The sequence below is a fragment of the Pleurodeles waltl genome, chromosome 12, assembly GCF_031143425.1.
Source record: "Pleurodeles waltl isolate 20211129_DDA chromosome 12, aPleWal1.hap1.20221129, whole genome shotgun sequence".
NCBI lineage: Eukaryota > Metazoa > Chordata > Amphibia > Caudata > Salamandridae > Pleurodeles > Pleurodeles waltl.
In genome coordinates, this window is record NC_090451.1 from 662,220,298 (window position 1) to 662,236,812 (window position 16,515).

At 47.6% G+C, this 16,515-nt stretch overlaps 1 protein-coding gene across 1 annotated transcript in view; it reads right to left on the reverse strand.

The window, feature by feature from the left end:
* DPM3 (dolichyl-phosphate mannosyltransferase subunit 3, regulatory) overlaps positions 1-16,004 on the reverse strand; it is a 36,968-nt gene extending 20,964 nt beyond the window's left edge. Inside the window, exon 1 of the mRNA XM_069218419.1 lies at positions 15,883-16,004. The gene's annotated coding sequence lies outside the window, so the exon portion shown is untranslated. The remainder of the gene's footprint in view (positions 1-15,882) is intronic.
* Between the last annotated feature and the right edge of the window lie 511 nt (positions 16,005-16,515).

Here is a 16,515-nt window from a genome sequence, read left to right on the forward strand (position 1 = left end):
ACTAGACCCAGCAATAGACCATCTGTAATGTGCTTTGAGGCCTTGACCAGAAGTAGGAAAGAGTTACAGAAATGATGCAATACAATACCATCATGTGATGCAAATAGAATTTCCAAATGAGAGGTTCAAATTAATACAAGACTGCATGGGAGGATGGAGAAGGAATACCGAAACACAGTGAGTCCTGGACAGAAGAGCTCCAGGGGACAATTCCCAGGTATCGGATCTGACATCCCTTATTATATGAATTTGAGAATACATAATATTTATTAACTCTAAAGGTTAAAATCATCATTGGTTAAACATACTCTATTTCTGTTATTCTCCAAAATATGTAATATTGTAGCATTCATTTCTTTTTTGACTGTATTACTTTACTGCAAAGGTCTTCAAACTGGGGTGCATGCACCCCAGGGGGTCCATGGCAGCGTTCCCAGGGGGGCGCAAATGCCTCAGTAAGTATTTGTGAAGGAAGATGGCCTGGAAGTGTGACTTTGTTTTCTGTGTTTATAGTCTGTCTTAATTTACGTGACAGTTGAAGTGCATAAAAAAATAAGACGGCTGTGATCCTGAGTCCTGTGGTAGCAGAATCAACGGCTTGGCTGAAAACAACAAAATATTCTATTCTATTATATTCTGTAAGAATTGTGTTGTATGTACATGTTCATAGCAACTGCTTTTAAAATAATGTTCACACCTAAAAGTGTAAAATGAGGTGTAAAATAAACGCACATTAAACTAATTGATGGGAAATGCAGCTGTTCACATTATGAATGTGATCACTGCAGATGTCTGTATGTGAGACCAGAGAGACACAGAACTGAATCCTGGTTGGTGCAGTGCACCATAGTTACCTGTGTGTTTATAGTACTATAAGCTCTCAGCATGTAAAAGAAAGCAAGTTGAATATGCAAGGTATTATTCAAAAATTGTATTACACACTGTATAAGCTAGGCTGCAACACAATGATTTTGTGTATGTGAGCAGGGCCACAGGAATTATGGGGCAGGGAGCACCAAACAATGCTGCAGCGGTCACAAAATTGTGCATCGAGGAAAGGCAAATTATGCTGTATAATGTGGCACATTTTTTGCTAGTGTTACTTCAATATTTTGACATTTTATCACATGGTAGTACTGTCTGGGCAAAGATTTTACCTCATTAGCACCAATTAAACAACCAAATACAGAAATAAGCAAATGAAAGATGCCCAGTTACCGTTTGCATTGGACTTCCATGGCGCAAACATGTCACCACATTTTTAGTAACTTTTGATTCATTTGAGCTAGAAACAAAATTGTTTTTGTTCAGATCTGCAGATTGTGCTGCACGTGTTGGATTATGTGGCAAATGAGGCAAAAATATAATTGTGTGAAAAATACCACAGCTGCAGAATCACATAATTCCAGTGGCTTTACATATGATAAAACAAGTGCTTTCAAAGAATACATATTAGTACTAGCTAACCAGACTGCACCTAGTGTAGGCAATTTTTATACAGGCCATTAAAAGGACAATTTCCAAAATTCAGCATCCTTACATTACCCCTAAAAAATAATTCATGTTTCTCATTATGATGCTTCAAGTTACTCCATTCATTAAATCAGTTTAGACACCCGCCTTTAACTCTCACACAGAGATACTCCCACGTCCTCATTCACAAATCTGGCGTGGTTGTTTTTGACAAAACATATGGGAACATTTTTTGTAAAATTAATAACACATGGGCACCTTAGTTCTCATACACCCTGCCAACTTTGGCCTCTGTTTACATGCAGATCTTCTTTCAGGTGAGTTGAGAGGGTGGAAGGGAGGAGACCAAATGGGTCATATTCAGAAGCCTGATCCTCCAGACTCCTGGGGCTTCTGGCTAATGACCCAGGAAAAAGAGTAAAGGAGTGAAATCCATAGATAGCGTCAAAGAGATGTCCCGGGGGAGGCGGCGCTATGTGGAATTTAATTATTTTGTTTATAAACAGAGAGATGTCTTGAAGAAGGTGTTGAGGAAGGTAGGCACATTTATTTAAAGGGTCATAACTACCATTAGTGCAGCAGCTTCATTGGCAATCAGATGACGGTGTGAGAGGGCACTGCTCCTCAATAATGGGTGTGATACTAGCACCAAGGGGTGGAAAGCCATTTTCATTTTTAGCTTTGGGGCCCTGATTTCAATGGGGAAATGCAGATATTTCCCCTCCTTTTTAAAACAAAGGTGTAAGGAAATGCGTCCTTGGCATGGTTACCCCTTGACTTTTTGCCTTTGCTGATGCCAAGTTATGATTTGAAAGTGTGCTGAGGCCTGCTAACCAGGCCCCAGTACCAGTGTTCTTTCCCTAAAACTGTACCTTTGTTTCCACAATTGGCACACCCTGGCATCCAGGTAAGTCCCTTGTAACTGGTACCCCTGGTACCAAGGGCCCTGATGCCAGGGAAGGTCTCTAAGGGCTGCAGCATGTCTTATGCCACCCTGGGGACCCCTCACTCAGCACAGACACACTGCTTGCCAGCTTGTGTGTGCTGGTGGGGAGAAAATGACTAAGTCGACATGGCACTCCCCTCAGAGTGCCATGCCAACCTCACACTGCCTATGGCATAGATAAGTCACCCCTCTAGCAGGCCTTACAGCCCTAAGGCAGGGTGCACTATACCATATGTGAGGGCGTGGTGCATGAGCACTATGCCCCTACAGTGCCTAAGCAAAACCTTAGACATTGTAAGTGCAGGGTAGCCATAAGAGTATATGGCCTGGGAGTCTGTCAAACACGAACTCCATAGCACCATAATGGAAACAGATTTTTGAAATTTGAGCTATTTTTCTAAATTTTTAAAAGTCCTGCTAGGGCCTTGTGTTAGTCCTTGTTAGCATTTCTTTTAGAGTTTAGAAGTTTTGTAAAACTTTGAATTAAGTTCTAGAGATACTTTTAGATTCTTTAAAAGTATTCCAACTTTTAGAAACAAAATGTCTACTACAGAAGAGAATGTGATGGAATTCAACCTCACCCCTTACCTGCATCTTAGGATGTCAGAATTAAGGTCTCTCTGTAAAATCAAAAAGATAAAGACTGGTTCAAACCCTACCAAAGTACAGCTCCAGGAGCTCTTGGTAGAGTTTGCTAAAAACAACCCCTCTGATGATGGCCTCACAGAGGGGGACACTAGTGAGTTGGAGGAATTCCCACCCCCAACCCTAGATAGGGAGACCAGGGTTTCTCCAACCCTGACTCCAGAAGTGATAATCAGAGATGTTGCTTCTCTCACAGGAGAGTCCAACAGCTCTGCAAGCATTGAGGGCAGCCTCAATGAAGATGACCTCCTGCTAGCCAGGTTGGCCAAAAGATTGGCTTTGGAAAGACAGATCCTAGCCATAGAAAGGGAAAGACAAGAGATGGGCTTAGGTCCCATCAATGGTGGCAGCAACATAAATAGAGTCAGAGATTCTCCTGACATGTTGAAAATCCACAAAGGGATTGTAACTAAATATGAAGATGGTGATGACATCACCAAATGGTTGACAGCTTTTGAGAGGGCTGGTGCAACCAGAAAAGTAAACAGATCTCACTGGGGTGCTCTCCTTTGGGAAATGTTCACTGGAAAGTGTAGGGATAGACTCCTCACAGTCTCTGGAAAAGATGCAGAATCCTATGACCTCATGAAGGCTACCCTGATTGAGGGCTTTGGATTCTCAAGTGAGGAGTACAGGATTAGGTTCAGGGGGGCTCAAAAATCCTCGAGCCAGACCTGGGTTGATTTTGTTGACTTCTCAGTCAAAACACTGGATGGTTGGATTCATGGCAGTGGTGTAAATGATTATGATTGGCAGTACAATTTATTTGTGAAAGAACACCTGTTAAGTAATTGTTTCAATGATAAACTGCATCAGCATCTGGTAGACCTAGGACCAATTTCTCCTCAAGAATTGGGAAAGAAGGTGGACCATTGGGTCAAGACTAGGGTGACCAAGACTTCCACAGGGGGTGACCAAAAGAAAGGGGTCACAAAGTCTCCCCAGGGGAAGAGTATTGAGACATCCAAGGGAAAAAGTAAAGAGTCTTCTACAGTGCCCCAAAAACCTGCTCAGGAGGGAGGGTCCAAAGCCTCTTCACAATCCAATTTTGGGTACAAGGGTAAAAACGTTGATCCCAAAAAGGCCTGGTGTCGTAGCTGTAATCAGCAGGGACACCAAACTGGAGACAAGGCCTGCCCCAAGAAAGGTTCCACTTCAAACTCTACTCCAGCTAACACTGGAATAGCCAGTCTCCAGGTGGGATCAACAGTGTGTCCAGAGCAAATCAGGGTTCACACTGAAGCTACATTAGTCTCTGAGGGTGGGGTGGACTTAGCCACACTGGCTGCCTGGCCCCCTAATATGCAAAAATACAGGCAGCAACTCTTAATTAATGGAACCAGTGTAGAAGCCCTGAGGGATACAGGTGCCAGTGTCACCATGGTGACAGAGAAACTGGTTTCCCCTGGTCAATACCTCACTGGACAAACTTATCCAGTCACCAACGCTGACAATAAGACTAAAGTACATCCCATGGCTATGGTAACTTTAGAGTGGGGAGGGGTCAATGGCCTGAAACAGGTGGTGGTCTCCTCAAATATCCCTGTAGACTGTTTGCTTGGAAATGACCTGGAGTCCTCAGCATGGGCTGAGGTAGAACTCAAAGCTCATGCAGCCATGCTGGGTATCCCTGAACTGGTGTGTGTCAAGACAAGGGCACAGTGCAAGGCTCAGGGTGAAAAAGTGGTGTTGGAGCCTGGAAAAAGGGCCCAACCCTCCAAGAGAAAAGGAAAGAAGACTGGGAACCAGCTCAACACAACAAGAGAAAGAGAACCTCTTTTCCCAGGAAGAAGTTCTGCCCTCTGAGGGAACTGAGCCCATGGAGTTAGAACCTTATAAGGTTGAACTCGTAGGCCCAGGGGGACCCACAAGGGAACAGTTGTGTAAGGGGCAAGAAACCTGTCCCTCTCTTGAAGGCCTTAGACAGCAAGCTGCTGTAGATACCAAAGGAAAGATCATTGGAACACATAGTCTATTGAGAAGATGGACTGCTCTACACTGAGGCAAGAGATCCCAAACCTGGTGCCACTAGGAGAGTCGTAGTGCCTCAGGAGTTTAGGGAGTTCATTCTAACCTTAGCTCATGATATTCCACTTGCTGGGCACTTGGGACAAACCAAGACTTGGGAAAGGTTAGTTAACCATTTCTATTGGCCCAACATGTCCCAGAAGGTAAAGGAGTTTTGTGTCTCCTGTACCACCTGTCAAGCCAGTGGTAAGACAGGTGGACACCCAAAGGCCCCCCTCATTCCACTTCCAGTGGTGGGGGTCCCCTTTGAAAGAGTGGGTGTGGACATAGTGGGTTCACTTGAACCTCCCACAGCCTCAGGGAACCAATACATAGTAGTAGTAGTGGATCATGCTACTAGATTGTGAGAAGGTAGCCTCTTTCTAGCCTTGTTACCCCCACTTTTGGCCTGTTTGTGAGTGTATGTCAGGGTGTTTGTCACTGTTTTCACTGTCTCACTGGGATCCTGATAGCCAGGCCTCAGTGCTCATAGTGAAAACACTATGTTTTCAGTATGGTTGTTATGTGTCACTGGGATCCTGCTGGTCAGGACCCCAGTGCTCATAGGTTTGTGGCCTATATGTATGTGTCACTGGGACCCTGTCACACAGGGCCCCAGTGCTCATAGGTGTGCATGTATATGTTCCCTGTGTGGTGCCTAACTGTCTCACTGAGGCTCTGCTAACCAGAACCTCAGTGGTTATGCTCTCTCATTACTTTCAAATTGTCACTAACAGGCTAGTGACCAATTTTACCAATTTACATTGGCTTACTGGAACACCCTTATAATTCCCTAGTATATGGTACTGAGGTACCCAGGGTATTGGGGTTCCAGGAGATCCCTATGGGCTGCAGCATTTCTTTTGCCACCCATAGGGAGCTCTGACAATTCTTACACAGGCCTGCCACTGCAGCCTGAGTGAAATAACGTCCACGTTATTTCACAGCCATTTTACACTGCACTTAAGTAACTTATAAGTCACCTATATGTCTAACCTTTACCTGGTAAAGGTTAGGTGCAAAGTTACTTAGTGTGAGGGCACCCTGGCACTAGCCAAGGTGCCCCCACATTGTTCAGAGCCAATTCACTGAACTTTGTGAGTGCGGGGACACCATTACACGCGTGCACTACATATAGGTCACTACCTATATGTAGCTTCACCATGGTAACTCCGAATATGGCCATGTAACATGTCTATGATCATGGAATTGCCCCCTCTATGCCATCCTGGCATTGTTGGTACAATTCCATGATCCCAGTGGTCTGTAGCACAGACCCTGGTACTGCCAGACTGCCCTTCCTGGGGCTTCACTGCAGCTGCTGCTGCTGCCAACCCCTCAGACAGGCAGCTGCCCTCCTGGGGTCCAGCCAGGCCTGGCCCAGGATGGCAGAACAAAGAACTTCCTCTGAGAGAGGGTGTGACACCCTCTCCCTTTGGAAAATGGTGTGAAGGCAGGGGAGGAGTAGCCTCCCCCAGCCTCTGGAAATGCTTTGTTGGGCACAGATGTGCCCAATTCTGCATAAGCCAGTCTACACCGGTTCAGGGACCCCTTAGCCCCTGCTCTGGCACGAAACTGGACAAAGGAAAGGGGAGTGACCACTCCCCTGACCTGCACCTCCCCTGGGAGGTGTCCAGAGCTCCTCCAGTGTGCTCCAGACCTCTGCCATCTTGGAAACAGAGGTGCTGCTGGCACACTGGACTGCTCTGAGTGGCCAGTGCCACCAGGTGACGTCAGAGACTCCTGCTGATAGGCTCCTTCAGGTGTTAGTAGCCTTTCCTCTCTCCTAGGTAGCCAAACCCTCTTTTCTGGCTATTTAGGGTCTCTGTCTCTGGGGAAACTTTAGATAACGAATGCATGAGCTCAGCCGAGTTCCTCTGCATCTCCCTCTTCACCTTCTGATAAGGAATCGACCGCTGACCGCGCTGGAAGCCTGCAAACCTGCAACATAGTAGCAAAAACGACTACTGCAACTCTGTAACGCTGATCCTGCCGCCTTCTCGACTGTTTTCCTGCTTGTGCATGCTGTGGGGGTAGTCTGCCTCCTCTCTGCACCAGAAGCTCCGAAGAAATCTCCCGTGGGTCGACGGAATCGTCCCCCTGCAACCGCAGGCACCAAAAAGCTGCATTACCGGTCCCTTGGGTCTCCTCTCAGCACGACGAGCGAGGTCCCTCGAATCCAGCGACACCGTCCAAGTGACCCCCACAGTCCAGTGACTCTTCAGCCCAAGTTTGGTGGAGGTAAGTCCTTGCCTCACCTCGCTGGGCTGCATTGCTGGGAACCGCGACTTTGCAAGCTACTCCGGCCCCTGTGCACTTCCGGCGGAAATCCTTCGTGCACAGCCAAGCCTGGGTCCACGGCACTCTAACCTGCATTGCACGACTTTCTAAGTTGGTCTCCGGCGACGTGGGACTCCTTTGTGCAACTTCGGCGAGCACCGTTTCACGCATCCTCGTAGTGCCTGTTTCTGGCACTTCTCCGGGTGCTACCTGCTTCAGTGAGGGCTCTTTGTCTTGCTCGACGTCCCCTCTCTCTGCAGGTCCAATTTGCGACCTCCTGGTCCCTCCTGGGCCCCAGCAGCGTCCAAAAACGCCAAACGCACGATTTGTTGGCGTCCATCCGGCGGGAAAACACTTCTGCACGACTCTCCAAGGCGTGGGGGATCCATCCTCCAAAGGGGAAGTCTCTAGCCCTTGTCGTTCCTGCAGTATTCACAGTTCTTCAGCCTAGTAAGAGCTTCTTTGCACCAACCGCTGGCATTTCTTGGGCATCTGCCCATCTCCGAGCTGCTTGTGACTTTTGGACTTGGTCCCCTTGTTCCACAGGTACCCTCAGTCAGGAATCCATCGTTGTTGCATTGCTGATTTGTGTTTTCCTTGCATTCTCTCTCTAACACGACTATTTTGTCCTTAGGGGAACTTTAGTGCACTTTGCACTCACTTTTCAGGGTCTTGGGGAGGGTTATTTTGCTAACTCTCACTATTTTCTAATAGTCCCAGCGACCCTCTACAAGGTCACATAGGTTTGGGGTCCATTCGTGGTTCGCATTCCACTTCTGGAGTATATGGTTTGTGTTGCCCCTATCCCTATGTTTCCCCATTGCATCCTATTGTAACTATACATTGTTTGCACTGTTTTCTAAGACTATACTGCATATTTTTGCTATTGTGTATATATATCTTGTGTATATTTCCTATCCTCTCACTGAGGGTACACTCTGAGATACTTTGGCATATTGTCATAAAAATAAAGTACCTTTATTTTTAGTATAACTGTGTATTGTGTTTTCTTATGATATTGTGCATATGACACTAAGTGGTACTGTAGTAGCTTCACACGTCTCCTAGTTCAGCCTGAGCTGCTCTGCTAAGCTACCATTATCTATCAGCCTAAGCTGCTAGACACCCTATACACTAATAAGGGATAACTGGGCCTGGTGCAAGGTGCAAGTACCCCTTGGTACTCACTACAAGCCAGTCCAGCCTCCTACATAGATACCCTGAAGCAATTCCCCTTAGGTCCACTACTGCCCCGGCAGTAGCTAAAGCACTCATTGGTATCTTTACCAGAGTGGGATTTCCTAAGGAGGTGGTGTCTGACAGGGGTACCAACTTCATGTCAGCATACCTTGAAGCATATGTGGAATGAGTGTGGGGTGACTTACAAATTCACCACACCATACCATCCACAAACCAATGGCCTTGTAGAAAGATTTAACAAGACATTGAAAGGCATGATCATGGGGTTCCCTGAAAAGTTCAAAAGGAGATGGGATGTCCTCTTGCCATGTCTGCTTTTCGCCTACAGAGAGGTGCCTCAGAAGGGAGTAGGGTTTTCTCCCCTTTGAACTTCTGTGTGGCCATCCTGTAAGGGGACCAGTAGCTCTTGTAAAAGAAGGCTGGGAGAGACCTCTTCATGAGCCTAAACAAGATATAGTGGACTATGTACTAGGCCTATGTACCAGGATGGCAGAGTACATGGAAAAGGCAAGCAAAAACCTTGAGGCCAGCCAACAACTCCAGAAGATGTGGTATGACCAAAAGGCTGCTATTGTTGAATTTCAGCCAGGGCAGAAAGTCTGGGTTCTGGAGAATGTGGCTCCCAGGGCACTTCAGGACAGATGGAGTGGCCCTTACCCAGTGCTAGAAAGAAAGAGTCAGGTCACCTACCTGGTAGACCTAGGCACTAGCAGGACCCCCAAAAGGGTGATCCATGCGAACCGCCTCAAACTCTTTCATGACAGGGCAGATGTGAATCTGTTGATGGTAACAGATGAGGACCAGGAAGCTGAGAGTGAACCTCTCCCTGATCTCCTCTACACAGACCCTAAAGATGGCTCAGTAGATGGAGTGATCTATTCAGACACCCTCTCTGGCCAACAGCAATCTGACTGTAGGAAAGTCTTACAACAGTTTGCTGAGCTCTTTTCCCTAACCCCTGGTCAGACACACCTGTGTACCCATGATGTGGACATAGGAGACAGCATGCCTGTCAAAAACAAAATTTTCAGACAGTCTGACCAAGTTAAGGAAAGCATCAAGGTTGAAGTCCACAAGACGCTGGAACTGGGAGTCATTGAGCACTCTGACAGCCCCAGGGCTAGCCCAGTGGTCTTAGTCCACAAATCTCACACCAAAGATGGAAAGAGAGAGATGAGGTTTTGTGTGGACTACAGAGGACTTAATTCTGTCACCAAGACAGATGCCCATCCCATTCTAAGGGCAGATGAATTGATTGACAAACTAGGTGCTGGCAGATACTTAAGTACCTTTAACTTGACAGCAGGGTACTGGCAAATCAAAATGGCACCAGGAGCAAAAGAAAAGACAGCATTCTCCACACCTGATGGGCATTATCAGTTCACTGTTATGCCCTTTGGTTTAAAGAATGCCCCTGCCACCTTCCAAAGGTTGGTGAATCAAGTCCTTGCTGGCTTAGTGTCCTTCAGTGCAGCTTATCTTGACGATATTGCTGTCTTTAGCTCCAGCTGGCAGGATCACCTGGTCCACCTGAAGAAGGTTTTGAAGGCCCTGCAAGCAGCAGGCCTCTCTATCAAGGCATCCAAATGTCAGATAGGGCAGGGAACTGTGGTTTACTTGGGCCAACTTGTAGGTGGAGGCCAAGTCCAGCCTCTCCAACCCAAGATCCAGACTATTCTGGACAGGGTAGCTCCAAAAACCCAGACTCAAGTCAGGGCATTCCTTGGCTTGACTGGGTACTACTGGAGATTTGTGAAGGGATATGGATCAATAGTGACACCCCTCACAGAACTTACCTCCAAGAAAATGCCCAAGAAGGTAAGCTGGACTGTAGAATGCCAACAGGCATTTGACACCCTGAAACAAACTATGTGCACAGCACCAGTTCTAAAAGCTCCAGATTACTCCAAGCAGTTCATTGTGCAGACTGATGCCTCTGAACATGGGATAGGGGCAGTTTTGTCCCAAACAAATGATGATGGCCTTGACCAGCCTGTTGCTTTCATTAGCAGGAGGTTACTCCCCAGGGAGCAGCGTTGGACTGCCATTGCGAGGGAGGCCTTTGCTGTGGTTTGGTCCGTGAAGAAGCTGAGACCATACCTCTTTGGTACTCACTTTGTAGTTCAAACTGACCACAGACCTCTCAGATGGCTAATGTAAATGAAAGGTGAAAATCCAAAACTGTTGTGGTGGTCAATCTCCCTACAGGGAATAGACTTTATAGTGGAACACAGACCTGGGACTGCCAATGCCAATGCAGATGGCCTTTCCAGGTTCTTCCATTTAGAAAATGAAAACGCTCTTGAGAAAGGTTAGTCTCATCCTCTTTCGTTTGGGGGGAGGGGGGTGTGTGTGTAAGGAAAAGCCTCCTTGGCATGGTTAGCCCCTGACTTTTTGCCTTTGCTGATGCCAAGTTATGATTTGAAAGTGTGCTGAGGCCTACTAACCAGGCCCAAGGACCAGTGTTCTTTCCCTAAAACTGTACCTTTGTTTCCGCAATTGGCACACCCTGGCATCCAGGTAAGTCCCTTGTTACTGGTACCCCTGGTACCAAGGGCCCTGATGCCAGGGAAGGTCTCAAAGGGCTACAGCATGTCTTATGCCACCCTGGGGACCCCTCACTCAGCACAGACACACTGCTTGCCAGCTTGTTTGTGCTGGTGGGGAGAAAATGACTAAGTCGACATGGCACTCCCCTCAGAGTGCCATGCCAACCTCACACTGCATATGGCATAGATAAGTCACCCCTCTAGCAGGCCTTCCAGCCCTAAGGCAGGGTGCACTATACCATAGGTGAGGTCATAGGTGCATGAGCTTGAGCACTTACAATGTCTAAGCAAAACCTTAGACATTGTAAGTGCTGGGTAGCCATAAGAGTATATGGTTTGGGAGTCTGTCAAACACGAACTCCACAGCACCATAATGGCTACACTGAAAACTGTAAAGTTTGGTATCAAACGTCTCAGCATAATAAATGCACACTGATGCCAGTGTACATGTTATTGTGAAATACACCCCAGAGGGCATCTTAGAGATGCCCCCTGAAAACATACCCGACTTCCAGTGTGGGCTGACTAGTTTTGCCAGCCTGCCACACACCAGACATGTTGCTGGCCACATGGGGAGAGTGCCTGTGTCACTCTGTGGCTAGTAACAAAGCCTGTACTGGGTGGAGGTGCTTCTCACCTCCACGTGCAGGAACTGTAACACCTGGCGGTGAGCCTGAAACGCTCACCCCCTTTGTTACAGCACCCCAGGGCACTCCAGCTAGTGGAGATGCCCGCCCCCTCTGGCCACGGCCCCACTTTTGGCAGCAAGGCCGGAGGAGATAATGAGAAAAACAAGGAGGAGTCACTGGCCAGTCAGGACAACCCCTAAGGTGTCCTGAACTGAGGTGACTCTGACTTTTAGAAATCCTCCATCTTGCAGATGGAGGATTCCCCAAATAGGATTAGGGATGTGCCCCTCTCCCCTCAGGGAGGAGGCACAAAGAGGGTTTAGCCACCCTCAGGGCTAGTAGCCATTGGATACTAACCCCCAAGACCTAAACACACCCCTAAATTGAGTATTTAGGGGCTCCCAGAACCTAGCTAGATAGATTCCTGCAACCTGAAGACAAATAAGAACTGCTGACCTGAAAGCCCTGCAGAGAAGACAGAGACACCAACTGCTTTGGCCCCAGCCCTACCGGCCTGTCTCCCCACTTCGAGAAAAACTGCTACAGCGATGCGTTCCCCAGGGTCCAGCGACCTCTGAAGCCTCAGAGGACTACCCTGCATCTAAAAGGACCAAGAACTCCTGAGGACAGCGGCTCTGCTCCAAAGAAGAAACAACTTTGCAACAAAGAAACAAACTTTAAAGGACTCAAACAGTTAGGAGCACACCTGCCTAACATCCCAGCAAATAATCTGCCCCATTGCATCATGATAAATGTAGTTTCCTCAAAAAACGAACTCAGTTACTTTTAAATATTTCACCTCTAAATAGGTGCAGCCTTTGCTGTGCATCTCTGGACACATGTGTTTCTGGGTTAATCCCTTCTTCAGCAGAGAACAAGTTTGCGGGGTGCTGGAAATGCTGCCATTAATCATCCGGTTTCAATACCTCTTCACTGGCATGCTCCAGAGCTCGTCAGCCCAGTGGCTCAAGGGAGCCTTTTTAAAGTCACAAACAGTTAGGAGCACACCTGCCTAACATCCCAGCAAATAATCTGCCCCATTGCATCATGATAAATGTAGTTTCCTCAAAAAACGAACTCAGTTACTTTTAAATATTTCACCTCTAAATAGGTGCAGCCTTTGCTGTGCATCTCTGGACACATGTGTTTCTGGGTTAATCCCTTCTTCAGCAGAGAACAAGTTTGCGGGGTGCTGGAAATGCTGCCATTAATCATCCGGTTTCAATACCTCTTCACTGGCATGCTCCAGAGCTCGTCAGCCCAGTGGCTCAAGGGAGCCTTTTTAAAGTCACAAACAGTTAGGAGCACACCTGCCTAACATCCCAGCAAATAATCTGCCCCATTGCATCATGATAAATGTAGTTTCCTCAAAAAACGAACTCAAGTTACTTTTAAATATTTCACCTCTAAATAGGTGCAGCCTTTGCTGTGCATCTCTGGACACATGTGTTTCTGGGTTAATCCCTTCTTCAGCAGAGAACAAGTTTGCGGGGTGCTGGAAATGCTGCCATTAATCATCCGGTTTCAATACCTCTTCACTGGCATGCTCCAGAGCTCGTCAGCCCAGTGGCTCAAGGGAGCCTTTTTAAAGTCACAAACAGTTAGGAGCACACCTGCCTAACATCCCAGCAAATAATCTGCCCCATTGCATCATGATAAATGTAGTTTCCTCAAAAAACGAACTCAGTTACTTTTAAATATTTCACCTCTAATAGCTGCACCTATTTAGAGGTGAAATATTTAAAAGTAACTGAGTTCGTTTTTTGAGGAAACTACATTTATCATGATGCAATGGGGCAGATTATTTGCTGGGATGTTAGGCAGGTGTGCTCCTAACTGTTTGAAACTTTAAAGGAGTGCACGTTTCCCGCTGGAAGCGTGAGACTTTCCACTCTGCACACGACGCCCCCGGCTCGATCTGCAGAGAAGCAACGCTACAAGGAGGACTCCCCGGCGACTGCAACCCTGTGAGTAGCCATAGTTGACCCTCCTGAGCCCCCCCAGCGACGCCTGCAGAGGGAATCCAGAGGCTCCCCCTGACCGCGACTGCCTGCATCTAAGAACCCGACACCTGGTAAAGACACTGCACCCGCAGCCTCCAGGACCTGAAGGATCCGACCTCCAGTGCAGAAGCAACCCCCAGGTGGCCCTCTCCCTTGCCCAGGTGGTGGCTAGCCCGAGGAGCCCCCCCTTGGCTGCCTGCTTCGCTGAAGAGACCCCCGGGTCTCCCATTGAACTCCATTGCAAACCCGAAGCCTGTTTGCACTCTGCGCCCGGCCGCCCCCGTGCTGCTGAGGGTGTACTTTTCGTGTTGACTTGTGCCCCCCCCGGTGCCCTACAAAACCCCCCTGGTCTGCTCTCTGAAATCACGGGTACCTACCTGCTGGCAGACTGGAACCGGGGCACCCCTTCTCCATTGCAGCCTATGCGTTTTGGGCACCACTTTGACCTCTGCACCTGACCGGCCCTGAGCTGCTGGTGTGGTAACTTTGGGGTTGCCCTGAACCCCCAACGGTGGGCTACCTTGGACCCAACTTTGAACCCTGTAGGTGGTTCACTTACCTGCAAAACTAACCAATACTTACCTCCCCCAGGAACTGTTGAAATTTGCACTGTGTCAAGTTTTAAAAAAGATTATTGCCATTTTTGCCAAAACTGTACATGCTATTTTGCTGATTCAAAGTTCCTATGATACCTGAGTGAAGTACCTTTCATTTAAAGTATTGATTGTAAATCTTGAATCTGTGGTTCTTAAAATAAACTAAGTTAAGATATTTTTCTACACAAAAACATATTGGGCTGGAATTGTCTGTGAGTGTGTGTTCCTCATTTATTGCCTGTGTGTGTACAACAAATGCTTAGCACCACCCTCTGATAAGCCTACTGCTCGACCACACTACCACAAAATGGAGCATTAGAAGTATCTATTTTTGCCACTATCTTACCTCTAAGGGGAACCCTTGGACTCTGTGCATGCTATTTCTTACTTTGAAATAGTACATACAGAGCCAACTTCCTGCAAAAGGGGTAGACAGTCTTCTTTGGATCTCTGGCCAGTGGAATGGGCAGAGTAGGCATCATTGGTGCTGCAGGTGCAGTGGCACCAGGACCCAGGGGTGTGAGGGTCCAACTAAACCCCTATTATGGCTGCTTTACTCAATCCTTTCCAGCGTTAGGGCTCAGTGCACCTTTGCTGTGCTAGTGTTGTTTTCAGCAGAGACCGATGGCCCAAACAATGTGATAGTCGGAGCAGGAGACACCTTAGCATTAGGCTTCAGGGACATGGCACAAAGGAGGATGGGAGGAGGAGTATAGCAAGGGGCAGAGAAGACTTCCTGCTTCGCAAGGCAGTAGGCCTCATTAGGGAACTCAGTAGTGTATCAAGCAACGTGGCACTGGGCCCCGGAGTGGGAAGGGCCTATTGCATCACAATTAAGACTGTCTTACTTTACAATAAGATGTGGGGAGAGCATTAGGTGTAAGGTGGGCTGCATGCAGGCGCTCATTTGAACTGAATAGGGCAGACAATCTGTTTCAAGAATGGAGTGATGACCTGAAGTGGTGGAGAAGAGGTGAAAGAGAATGAGCGGATAGGCTACGATTCAGGTGCGTAGGAATCTTTAGTGTAGAAGGCGCAGCTGCATTGGGTCCTAATAGAATGAGGACCTCAATACGCGGAGTAGTGTTTTTTGTCTAGTTCAATCTTTTACGTGTTTGCTCTTTTATATATCTCACATTTAGTGAGGAATATGAGCTACTGAAAAAGTGCCCCTAATAAGTCCACCGCCTGCGCGCAGCTCTACCACTCCCGTTCCCCCAAGATTTTCCATAAAGTTTTGGAGGGGGCCTGACTTCAAAATACTTTCGTTGGTGGTGGTGTCAGGGCAAAAAAAGTTTGAAGATCTCTGCTCTAGAGCCTTTAAATCATCAATTGTCACAGTCCCGCTACAGTGCCTATGCCGAATGCTGGTTAGAAGCGCCTAGAAGAGGTTCGAATATAACAGTGCACTATATGATAAACACAGTCTGATACTTGTATCTGTAACTTTTACGCACAGTTGATAACAGTGATGTAATAATGAAATAATATTAACTTTTCATATTTCGCTTGCTGGCATAACTGCTGGTCGATATAAACGTTTAGTCAACTCACTTTTATCTGCCTGAGAAGTGTAAAAGGCTCCGTTAAAGAGGCGGGAATTGAAGCCGGAAACGTTAAACCTCACACAGATCTCTGCAGCGGACGCATTAACCTGCGACGCTCATTTCAGTGTAGCGCCTGTTCACCAAACGGTGGGAAGGACGCGAGAGTTAGCTGAGGAGAGCAACTGCCTCAACCGTTAAAGACTGACGTCGCTGTGACGTCTTACGTCCGCTGCCCGCGCGCACAGTGTCAACATTCCATTCGTACATGCACTGGTCTTGTGGAGTCCTGCTGGGGTCCACATTTAATCAAATCTGCCACTGCACAGTAAGAGGTGCAGAAGTTGCACTACCTCTGCCGCAGTGAATGGGACTCGCCCCCGCCTCAGGGTCTGACAAATATAGATCCAATTCAAATACAAAGTCTAAGGAAAACACAGCGAAAGCTGCTGGAGGGCCGCGTGCCCAACCTGCCCAGGTGTACCCGCGGCCCAGACGGCGTGTCTAGACAGAGGTACAGTCAGGATGACTTGGAGAGAGGTGCGCAAAGAGCCGCCTCTGTGCCAGCAGAAGGATGCGGCCTACAGACACCAACCACCAGCCTGAACAACACACACAGCCACAGCAAAGCCCCACTGCTTAG